General features: G+C 42.4%; 1 long non-coding RNA gene across 1 annotated transcript; it reads left to right on the top strand.

Annotated features, from left to right (window-relative positions):
- The first annotated feature begins 340 nt into the window (after window positions 1–340).
- LOC116969243 lies at window positions 341–9629 on the top strand. The gene is made up of 3 exons (XR_004410693.1): window positions 341–351; window positions 4349–4354; window positions 9481–9629. It is a non-coding gene; the product is annotated as an uncharacterized LOC116969243 (long non-coding RNA).
- Window positions 9630–11384: the final 1755 nt, after the last annotated feature.

Here is an 11384-nt window from a genome sequence, read left to right as displayed (position 1 = left end):
CGTTGCATCAGTAGTGTCACAGTGAACAGCCGGCATTTACCTGTGTGAATATGAACAGCTTCAGTACTTCCACCCATGCGTTTCACAACGAGGAACTCCACAACTTGCTGACAGTTCTTGCGGTGAATCTGCCAGCGCTCCCCTTCACTTCTCCATGTGGAGACCAGGACTGGAGCAGGAATATGCTGATATTCCCCAACACTGGCACTGGGTAAACTGCTCCAGGATCCGGGGCCTGCAGGGGTGGAGACTCTTCAGGAATCCAAACTAATCCTTATTGTAGAATTAGACTATTTCATGATAAACAAAAATGAAATATTCAATATTAATAAATGAAGTTTACTTCTAAAAGTTGGTGCCACTCAGAACCATTCCAACAGCTTGGGAGCTTTAGCAGAGGATGAACAAGGCCTTTGCCTCCTGTAGATAATTCTCCACAGGTGGAAAGGGATTGGGATTTGTTCATTGCTCTAACGTTTGCTGAGATACAGTGAATGAGGTTGGATCCAACGACTTTGATCTTCATGTTTTCCACAGCGAAATCTCCATTGCAGAATATTCTAGGCTGCAGGAGTACGTGCTGAGGGACACACTGAAGATCAGTGCAGACAAAGCAAACGCATTGTGGAATAAAACTACAGTACATGGACCTTCTGCCACCAGACCCTGCCGAGCTAAATCTAATGTACAAACCTCTGAAACACTTGAATCTCAGGATGCAGCATGCGTGTCTAGAGTGTTATGTGTACACAATATGTGAATACTGCCAAAGTGAGGATCAATAACACTATGTCTGTGTAGTCTGAACAATATCACATTCAGATTTAGATTCATATTAGTTCATTGTCATATACATTTGGGTAAAACACATTCATTGTTCAGATAAAGTCAATTATAATAAAAAGGTGCATTAAAAAATGCAACAAACGCAAAAGAGCAGAATGGTGCAAGTTCAAGTGAGTTTATTGTCATGTGTCCCTGTATAGGACAATGACATTCTTGCTTTGCTTAAGCACACAGAACATAGTATGCAGAGATTGCAGTCTGAAGTAATGCAAAATAAAACTAACCTTTATGGAAATGCCCCAGGGGATGATGAGTGTTTGTGGCTCTGGGCTTGGACTAGCTGGAGTTTAGAAGAATGAGGGGTGGGTCTAGGTTTTCAGTTGAGGTGAGATTGAGCCCAGTCATTGCACTTGTATAAACCACTACTCACTCTGATCCTCATTGATCTGTTCTGTATTGATGCCTACAATATTCTGTTGTGCTGCAGCAAGCAAGAATGTAATTGTCCTATCTGGGACTTGACTTGTATAAACCACTACTCATTCTGAATCTCATTGATCTGTTTTTCACAGTTGAGGCAAGTCCACATAACCCTCTGCTGGGCAGTGACGTTACACTCAGCTGCACCATCTCCAGACTCTCAGATACAGTCAGTCTTCACTGGAGACCCATGGACTCATCCCAGCAGAACAGGGGCAACACTGATCAGATCCGCCTGGATAACACGGTCTATCTGATGGTTCGACACGTTACAGTGGAGGCTGGGAAGCTGTATGTGTGTGAAGTGCGGGAAAACGGAAACATTCTTCACACAATAATGCAGGTTTTACTGTAAACAACGGTGAGTGTGCACACCTCCCATTGGATATAGAAACATAGAAAATAGGTGCAGGGGGAGGCCATTCGGCCCTTCGAGCCAGCACCGCCATTCATTGTGATCATGGCTGATCGTCCCCAATCAATAACCCGTGCCTGCCTTCTCCCCACATCCCTTGACTCCACAGGAACTGATCCTGAATCTATTGAACATTGGAAAATGATCACCAATGCATCCACTATTTCTCGAGCCACCACCCTGAGGACCCTGGGATGCAGACCATCAGGCCCAGGGGATTTATCATCCTTCAGTCCCATTAGCCTACCTAATACCATTTGTCGCCTAATGACATTTCTTTCAGTTCCTCGACCCCCTTAGATCCTCTGTCCTCCAGTACATCTGGGAGATTGTTTGTGTCTTCCTTAGTGAAGACAGATCCGAAGTACCTATTCAACTCTTCTGCCATTTCCTTGTTACCCATAATAATTTCACCCGTGTCTGCCTTCAAGGGACCCACATTTGACTTTGCTACTCTTTTTCCCTTAACATATCCAAAGAAACTTTTACTGTCCTTCTTTATATTCCTGGCCAGCTTCCCTTCGTACTTCATCTTTCCAGCCCGTATTGCCCGTTTTGTTTCCTTTTGTTGTCCTATGAAAGTTTCCGGCTTCCGGCTACTCTTTGCTGTGTTATACATCTTTTCTTTTAGTTTTATTCTATCCCTAACTTCTCTTGTCAGCCCCGGTTGCGTCCTACTCCCCTTAGAATCGTTCTTCCTTTTTGGAATGAAATGATCCTGCGTCTTCCGGATTATGCCCAGAAATTCCTGCCATTGCTGTTCCACCGTCATTCCTGCTAGGATCCCTTTCCAGTCTACCTTGGCCAGCTCCCCTCACATGCCTTCATAGTCCCCTTTGTTCAACTGCATCACTGACACTTCCGATTTAACCTTCTCCTTCTCAAATTGAGAAGACATTTGTATCACGGTGCTTCTTGTAATATTATATGTGCGCTCAGTGAAGAACTGTGGCAGTGCATGGGAAGCTGTATGTGTGTGAAGTGCAGGAAAACGGAAACATTCTTCACACAAGTAACGGAGATTTTACTGTAGACAAGTGTAAGTGTAAACACCTCACATTGGATATCAAGTAGACACTTGTATCTCGGTGCTTCTTGTAATATTATGTGTGCGCTCCATGAAGAACTGTGGCAGTGACCAACTGCTCTCCAGTATAAAATGCTGCAAAGATCAGGGAGAAGTTTCCAGAAAGTCTCTGTGTGGAGCAGCTGCCTGCTTGTCTCTGTGTGACAGACACACACACAGCACAGGAGGGAGATGTCTTTCTGTAACCATTGTTCAGTAAAGTGTTTTGTCAGTTTATCTTGCCATCAATGCTCCAGTATCTGAAACTGAGATACTGATACAGGGCTCATCTTGTCATCAATGCTCCTGTATCTGAGACCGAGATACTGATACAGGACTCATCTTACCATCAATGCTCCAGTATCTGAAACTGAGATACAGATACAGGACTCATCTTGCCATCAATGCTCCAGTATCTGATACTGAGATACTGATACGGCTCATATTGCCATCAATGCTCCAGTATCTGAGACTGAGATACTGATACAGGGCTCATCTTGGCATCAATGCTCCAGTATCTGAGACTGAGATGCAGATACAGGACTCATCTTGCCATCAATGCTCCAGTATCTGAGACTGATACAGAACTCATCTTGTCATCAATGCTCCCGTATCTGAGAGTGATATACTGATACAGGACTCATCTTGCCATCAATACTCCAGTATCCGAGACTGAGATACTGATACAGGACTCATCTTGCCATCAATGCTCCAGTATCTGAGACTGAGATACAGATACAGGACTCATCTTGCCATCAATGCTCCAGTATCTGAGACTGAGATACTGATACAGGACTCACGTCAAAGTGTCAGATAGAAAGTATAGTCACCAGCACTTGCTGCTCACACACACTCTGGGGGTCCCGACCCACACATCAACACTGAACAACAATCCATCCCCTCTCCCCACACTGACCCTTCTCTCCGAGTCTGGTGTTGCTTGAAGTGATTCCAGCTGCTGCAGACTCGGGCTTGGGATCAGCATTCAGCTGGGAGCAGGACCCGGGAACAGGGAAGGACAGGGAATCATTGGGTGTGAATGGGAGAGGGATGGTGGGAATAATGGGTATGAGCCGATCCAGTTGAAGTGCCAACCTGTCTGGGTCAGTCCCCATGCAGGCATCCTCTGGGCTGCTTATGTCCGCAGCCTGAACCTGAACCTGAACCTGAACCTGAACCTGAACCTGAACCCGAACCCGAACCCGAACCTGAACCTGAACCTGAACCTGAACCTGAACCTGAACCTGAACCTGAACCCGAACCTGAACCTGAACTTGAACCTGAACCTGAACCTGAACCCGAACCGAACCTGAACCTGAACCTGAACCACTTCCTGCAGACTGACAGAGACATTCACCTCCCACACCGCTCTCGGGAGTCTCCGGGAAGTTTCATTCCATCCCGGGACATTCCCGGACAGTCCGGGTGTGGGGGCCAACCTCATTTTGAAATGTAGAGTGGGATATCCAAACTTCACTGCAACTTACTGCCGTACAGCACATTGTATTTTATAAAGATCTGATGAGTTTAGTGCGGCATTCATGAAAGATGTTACATTTGAAACTTGATCGGTTGAACAAAACACCACAAATGTTTATAAGAATACGGTTGAGAATCTGTGTATGGCACAGTAACTGTAATACTGAAAGGAGTTATCTTCTGTCACTATGATACAGATTTATATAGGAAGACATACACACTTTACCGCTCCAGCACCGGTCACAGTGAACTTCACCTGGTTTGTTCTGGGAGTAATGGTCGTAGCTATTCCAGTGCTCAGTGGAGCTGGACACTTCATCACCTTCAACAGTGGAAAGTAATAGCATCTGCAGAACGTTCTCAGCCCATCATCATCAATGTCAATGGGACCAACTTCGTGAATCGACTGGTGACCTCAGGGAAACTCTACGATGGCAAGGATTTCAGTGTGAGGATTGTCTCCGTTGTGTTTCAAGATGCCGGAGTTTACATCTGTTATCTGGAACAAAATCGATTTCCCAGAATTTATCTAATCACAGTGAAAGGTAGGAGTCAGAATGTTGCCACTGAGTTTACTGATGAACTTATTGTTTAAAATGTAAACAACCTGCTTGTTTCCACAGTCACAGCTGAACCGTCTGATGCAGTGACTGAGGGAGACAACGTTACCCTGACCTGCTCTGTGTCTCACGTCATTGGGTCAATGAGACTGGTTTGGATCAATGGCGATGGCAAACGTGTTGGAGAAAAGGCACTGACTGAGGAAGATAAATCACCGAGTCTGGTTATTCAGAAAGCTGAGAGAGGCAGAGGGAACTTGAGATGTGTTTTGTTTCATCAAGACTTGCCCCGGCTTTTTGTCCCGTATCAGAAGCCCCGTGGTAAGTGATAAGGGTTTGTTCTTCATACTTAGAGTCATAATTGAGTTTTGATGTCCTGACATTTGAAAGGGGAATATAGTTGTACCTTGACTGTATTAAATACTTGACATTAAAGGCATTTCCAAACAAAATTTTAACCGCAGATTTCACAAGAACCAATAACAACCTTGAACCACTGCTGGAATATTAATTCTACTACTTCCTGTATCTTCTTCTTCTTGCATGTGGCGTGCACAGCCTAAAGTTGTTGGACAACTTGTTCTATTTGATCTTCCGTTTGTACACGTCGAGTTGATTGCATTAGTTGAAACAGGGCGGACCACGTGAAGGTTGCAAACTTCCACCCCTTTTTCCTGTATAATCCTAAATAAAACAATTTCTTTCAAAGTCTCCCATATTTCCATCAATGCCCAATGCTACAGATCAAAGTGTAACTTCACTGGAGCCTGTCAATTGATGGCATAATGTTATATCAGTGAATAAAGCAACAAATATGAAGTATTTTGTGTTTACATGTTACGGAAACACAGATCTTTCAAACCTATACATGAGGGTAACATTGAAGCAAGATTGCACCTTTATAAAATGGAGATTTCTTTAAATAAACCCAAGTGAATGAGCCATGCTTCTCACACCTCACTGGGTAATGGATAGAACAGGTTTGTATGGATATGGACCAAGCTTGGGGGAGGTGGGACTAGTGTAACTGGGACATGTAAGTTGGGCTGACAGATTTGTTTCCACACTGCATCACTCTATGACCCTATTAGCTCCTCAGGCAATACGGCCCAGAGTAAGAATTCAGATCCTGCAGAGTCTCAGCTGTGATACTGTATCCACGTCCTCTTGTGTAGACACCTGGTTGTCATCAGTTTAGATAATGGATCAACCTATTTTGTGTATATTCAGACCCAAAACATATTCACAATGTTCCAAAAGTAATGAAGCAGAAAATATCAAACAGAAGTACTCAGATGTTATGGACACGAAATAAAATGTACCCTGGACTTAGACGTGGCACAAATATTTCTCACTGTGTCCCAGTGTCTAATTCAGAATGTTGTCACATCACAGACAGGAGTATTTAATTATGAAACACGGTGGAGAAAGGAAATTTAAATGTCAATGTTGTCCTTCACAGTGAGAGGCATTAGGATCATCATAGTTCTGTGCTACTTGGTGATTAAACTGGCCGTTGCTCTTGGACTAATTTGCTGCTCGTGGAGGATGAACAGGGTGAGAATTTCATGAGCTTTTCAATATATCAGAAACCAATGGCGGGCTGTCTCTGACATTGAGGAAATGGCTGTTCACAGAACATAGTAGAGTGATGACAATCTGTATTTTAGTGTTTTGTATCAAACAGTGCAGCACAGAAATAGTGTGTGGACGTGGCATCAAAGGATGAGAATCTGAAGCAAAGAAGTCGAAGACAAATAGCCGAATGGAAACGTAGATGAAACGCCAAATAACCGAATGGAAACGTAGTTGGAAGGCCAAATAACCGAATGGAAACAACGTCGCAACGCCAAATAGCCGAATGGAAACGTAGCTGAAACGCCAAATAACCGAATGACCGCTCTGCTGAAAAGTCAAATAATGGCTTGTGTGTGTGAAAATGACCCCCACCCTCCCGTCTCCACCGGCCAGTGATGTGATGGACGCGGGGGGTCTGGAACAATTGCTGACAAGTCTCAACCCCCGCAGACGTCATGTCCATTATTTGACTTTTCAATAGAGCGGCCATTCGGTTCGTTGCCGTTTTGGTTTTGTTTCCATTCGGTTATTTGGCTTCGACTTCTTTTCTTCAGCTTCTCGTCCTTCGATGCCACGTCCGGGTACCACAGAATTAGGCCCCTTTTGGCCCATAATGTCGATGTTGGTCAAGATGCTAATTTAAACTAATCCTTTTGCCTACTCATGATCTAAATCTCTCCATTCCCTGCATATTAATGAGCCTATCTAAAAACCTCTTAAACGAATTCCTTTTACCTACTCATAGAACCATAGAAATATAGAAAATAGGTGCAGGAGTAGGCCATTCGGCCCTTCGAGCCTGCACCGCCATTCGATATGATCATGGCTGATCATCCAACTCAGTATCCTGTACCTGCCTTCTCTCCATACCCCCTGATCCCTTTAGCCACAAGGGCCACATCTAACTCCTTCTTAAATATAGCCAATGAACTGTGGCCTCAACTACATTCTGTGGCAGAGAATTCCACAGATGCACCACTCTCTGTGTAAAAAATGATTTTCTCATCTCGGTCCTAAAAGACTTCCCTCTTATCCTTAAACTGTGATCCCTATTTCTGGACTTCCCCAACATCGGGAACAATCTTCCTGCATCTAGCCTGTCCAGCCCCTTAAGAATTTTGTAAGTTTCTATAAGATCCCCTCTCAATCTCCGAAATACTAGAGAGTATAAACCAAGTCTATCCAGTCTTTCTTCATAAGACAGACCTGACATCCCAGGAATCAGTCTGGTGAACCTTCTCTGTACTCTCTCTATGGCAAGAATATATTTCCTCAGATTAGGAGACCAAAACTGTACGCAATACTCCAGGTGTGGTCTCACCAAGACCCTGTACAACTGCAGTAGAACCTCCCTGCTCCTATACTCAAATCCTTTTGCTATGAAATCATGATCCAAACCTCTCCACTCCCTGCATATTAAAGTGCCTATCTAACTATCTAAAACCCTCTTAAATGCCACTCTCAGAGCTGCTTCTACCACAACCCTTCATAAAACTTCATAAATGTTAATTTTTTTCCCACTCGAATGCAGACGACATCCTGGTAAATGTCTTCTGCATCTTCTCCAAAGCCTTCACATCCATCCTTCAATGGGGCTACATAACTCCTCGTTCTCCTAATGAGTGTTTATGTTTACATGAAATGGCCATGTAAATGTTCCCAACTTTGTCTACAAACTCCCTCTTACCTATCACTTCCAGCCTATTGTTTATCATTGCAGGATAAACTCTTTATTTTAAAGCATATTTGTTGCTCTTGTTTGATACAGAGCTGCAGAAATCCACGGGAAGTTACAGGAAATGTCACAAACAATTCAAACGAAGCTGTCGCATTGCAGACCCTGAATTCTGACCCAGATCTGAGAGATCAGAATGAATGACCCAGCGCAGATAGGCCGTTCAGCCCATCAGGCTCATGTCCAAGGAAATCTGTATTCCTACAAAAATATTGAGACCGAACGGAGAATTTGGAAATAGATTTGTGGGTTTATTGTGCATTTGCTTTGTGCTTGTTTGGTTGTCATCTCTCCGAACTGTCGTAAGTCTGTCTTGTACGCAGACCCTAAATTAAGGAAACTCCCCCCTCCTAATCAAGTGGTGGAGTCTGTCCCAAACTCATCTCTTTTTTCCAGCTTTCTCCCCCGACTCCATCAGTCCAAAGAAGGGTCCAGACCCGACACGTCACCTGTCCATTCCCCACCAAAGTGCCGGTAGAACTCAGCAGGTCAGCCATCCGTGGTGGGAAACGGATGGAGAAGTGTTCCTATTACAAGCTCTCCTTGGCCCTGTCAAGAGTGTGGTGTCCATTCTTGGGATGGGATACAAGGTCTGAGCTGACCAGTCATCAACAGCTCCCCCCCCCCCCCTTCCCTTCCCTTCCCTTCCCTTCCCTTCCCTCGTGGGCCATCTCTTTGTCATTCCTCTGTCTTCTTCTCGCTGGATGACAAGCAGAACCATCTTGGTTTAACAGTAGATGTAACTTCTTCTCACTGGATGACAAGCAGAACCATCTTGGTTTAACAGTAGATGTATCTTCTTCTCGTTGGATGACAAGCAGAACCATCTTGGTTTAACAGTAGATGTATTTTCTCGCTGGATGACAAGCAGAACCAACTTGGTTTAACAGTAGATGTATCTTCTTCTCGTTGGATGACAAGCAGAACCATCTTGGTTTAACAGTAGATGTATCTTCTCACTGGATGACAAGCAGAACCATCTTGGTTTAACAGTAGATGTATCTTCTTCTCGTTGGATGACAAGCAGAACCAGCTTGGTTTAACAGTAGATGTAGCTTCTTCCTTTTGGCCTTTCGTTTCTGCAGGTATTTACAGCGGAATCAAAACTACTTCCCTTAAATCCTGATCTTCCTTTTGTTTTAGTAAAGGTAGAACCTTTGACAGTTGCGATTGGTTTAGGATCTTGAATACTCCCACAGCGTAAATTTGACATGAACCGTACTTGCTTTTCTATGAAGTTCCCCAGATCAGGAAGCATGGCCTCTCCATTCTTATATTCCTCTAACAGAACAGCTTTATCTTTTCTCTAAGTCTATAGGACAGTTTTAGAGTGATCATTTTCATATTACTAACAACATTAATTTCTTGCTTGTGGTCTAAGAGTGTAATCATTTCTTTCATACTTGTATGAAATATCGCAAACTCCCGCAATGCTTTCGCATCTTCTGGCTGGATATCTGTCCAAGCGTAGGCCTTCTTCATGGGGATGTCTTTGGATCAGGGAAGTTTAAAGGGACTTTTATGTCGGGTGTCGGCCGGCAGTGAGTGAGCGGTGACTGCGGAGGGTTCAACAGCCCCGACCGACCACGGGTGAACAAAAGGGGAAGATGATTGAATGTTATTACCTTCCATCACAGTGAGGAATGTGGATTCCACTGTGGTGGATGTTGATGTTAGATTTTATTTTATGTGGCTGTATGTCTTGTTGCTTTTTACTCAGTGTGGCTGTGTGTAACTCAATATCACTGGACCTTAATTGGTGCATGTGACAATACTTCCAGCTTTTTATTTGTATTTATTATTTTTATTAGAAGCAAAGCCAATACAAAACATTTCATGTATATCAGTTATACATTGTTAATATTAGCAGTTGTGGATTGGTGCTGCTTTCTATTTTGTTTTTTAAGATAGAAAGTAAGAGAGAAAGAGGAAAACCCCCCCACAAATGTCAAGATAATAAAAGAATGGAATGATTACTAATAATACATCATTGGAGATAGGTTTGTGGATTATAAGTATAACTTTCATCTAATCCTGAGTTCAAGCTTCGATTAGGTTCCCGTGCTAGACCGATCTACCCCTTCAAAATAGTCAATGAATGGAGACCATATTCTACAAAAAGTTCTTGTTGTCCATTAAGACAAATCTGATTCTTTCCAGGTGTAGGGTCTCCGACATTTCCATAATCCACATTTTAATTGTGGGGTTTATAGGGCCTTTCTAAAATGTTAGTATTAATTTGTTTCCAGTAATTATACTGTGGTCAAGAAAGTCTCTTTGGTTTGTTGTGAGTGTTAGACTTTGTTCTGTTATGCCAAGTATTTTTAGTTTTGAATTGGGATCTAATTTAGTATTAATAACTTCAGAAATTATTGTAAAAATATCAATCCAGAAATGTTTGATTTTTATACAGTTTACAAAAGTAAGTGCTGGGTTAGCCTGTAGATGCTGACATTATTCACAGATAGGAGAGATATGTGGGAAAATTCTATTTAGTTTTGTTTTGGAGTAATGTAATCTGTGTAATACTTTAAATTGTATTCAAACATGTCTGGGATTTAACGAGTATTGATGTATATGTTGTAGACTTTCACCCCAGATATCTTTTGTTATAGGATGGCCTAATTCATTTTCCCATGTGTGTCTATATAATTCCATCGATGGGACCTCGCTGTCTAAGAGGACGTTATAAATATAAGCTATTAATTTTCTGTATAGGATGTTTGGTCAAACATTCATCAAGGATTTCTGGTTTCCTTAGTCCTATAATCTTGTGTATTAGATTTAACATAATCCTCTAAGCTGTAGATATCTGAAAAGTTATTTGAGTGTAAACCGTAGATTTGTTGTAACTCCTGAAATGAGAGAAAGTGCCTTTCCTATAAAGATGTCGCATCTTTTTAATTCCACAATTTTTTCCATTGTGTAAAACCTATATCCAATATGGATGGTTGAATAAAGGATTGTTTACAAGTTGGGGAACAGAGTGATATATTATCCAATTTTAAAGCCTTTTTTAATTGTTTCCAGATTCGTATACCACTACATATTACAGGGTTTTTTGTGCAGTTTGTGGGAGCAAATATAATCGAACCAATTTCAAAAGGCAAACAGTCTTTCTTTTCCATCCTTAACTAATCTGGTTGCTTCTTCCATTTCTTCAGCCAGAAATTCATGTTTTTAATATGGACTGCCCAGAAATAAACAGAAAATTTGGAAAGGCTAACCTCCATTTGTCTTTGATTTACATACATGTTTTTTGCTTATTATATGATTTTATAATCC

Source organism: Amblyraja radiata, unplaced genomic scaffold (genome assembly GCF_010909765.2).
Source record: "Amblyraja radiata isolate CabotCenter1 unplaced genomic scaffold, sAmbRad1.1.pri S133, whole genome shotgun sequence".
NCBI classification, from domain to species: domain Eukaryota; kingdom Metazoa; phylum Chordata; class Chondrichthyes; order Rajiformes; family Rajidae; genus Amblyraja; species Amblyraja radiata.
Note: the sequence above shows the minus strand (reverse complement) of the source record. Positions and strands in the feature narration are given on the sequence as shown.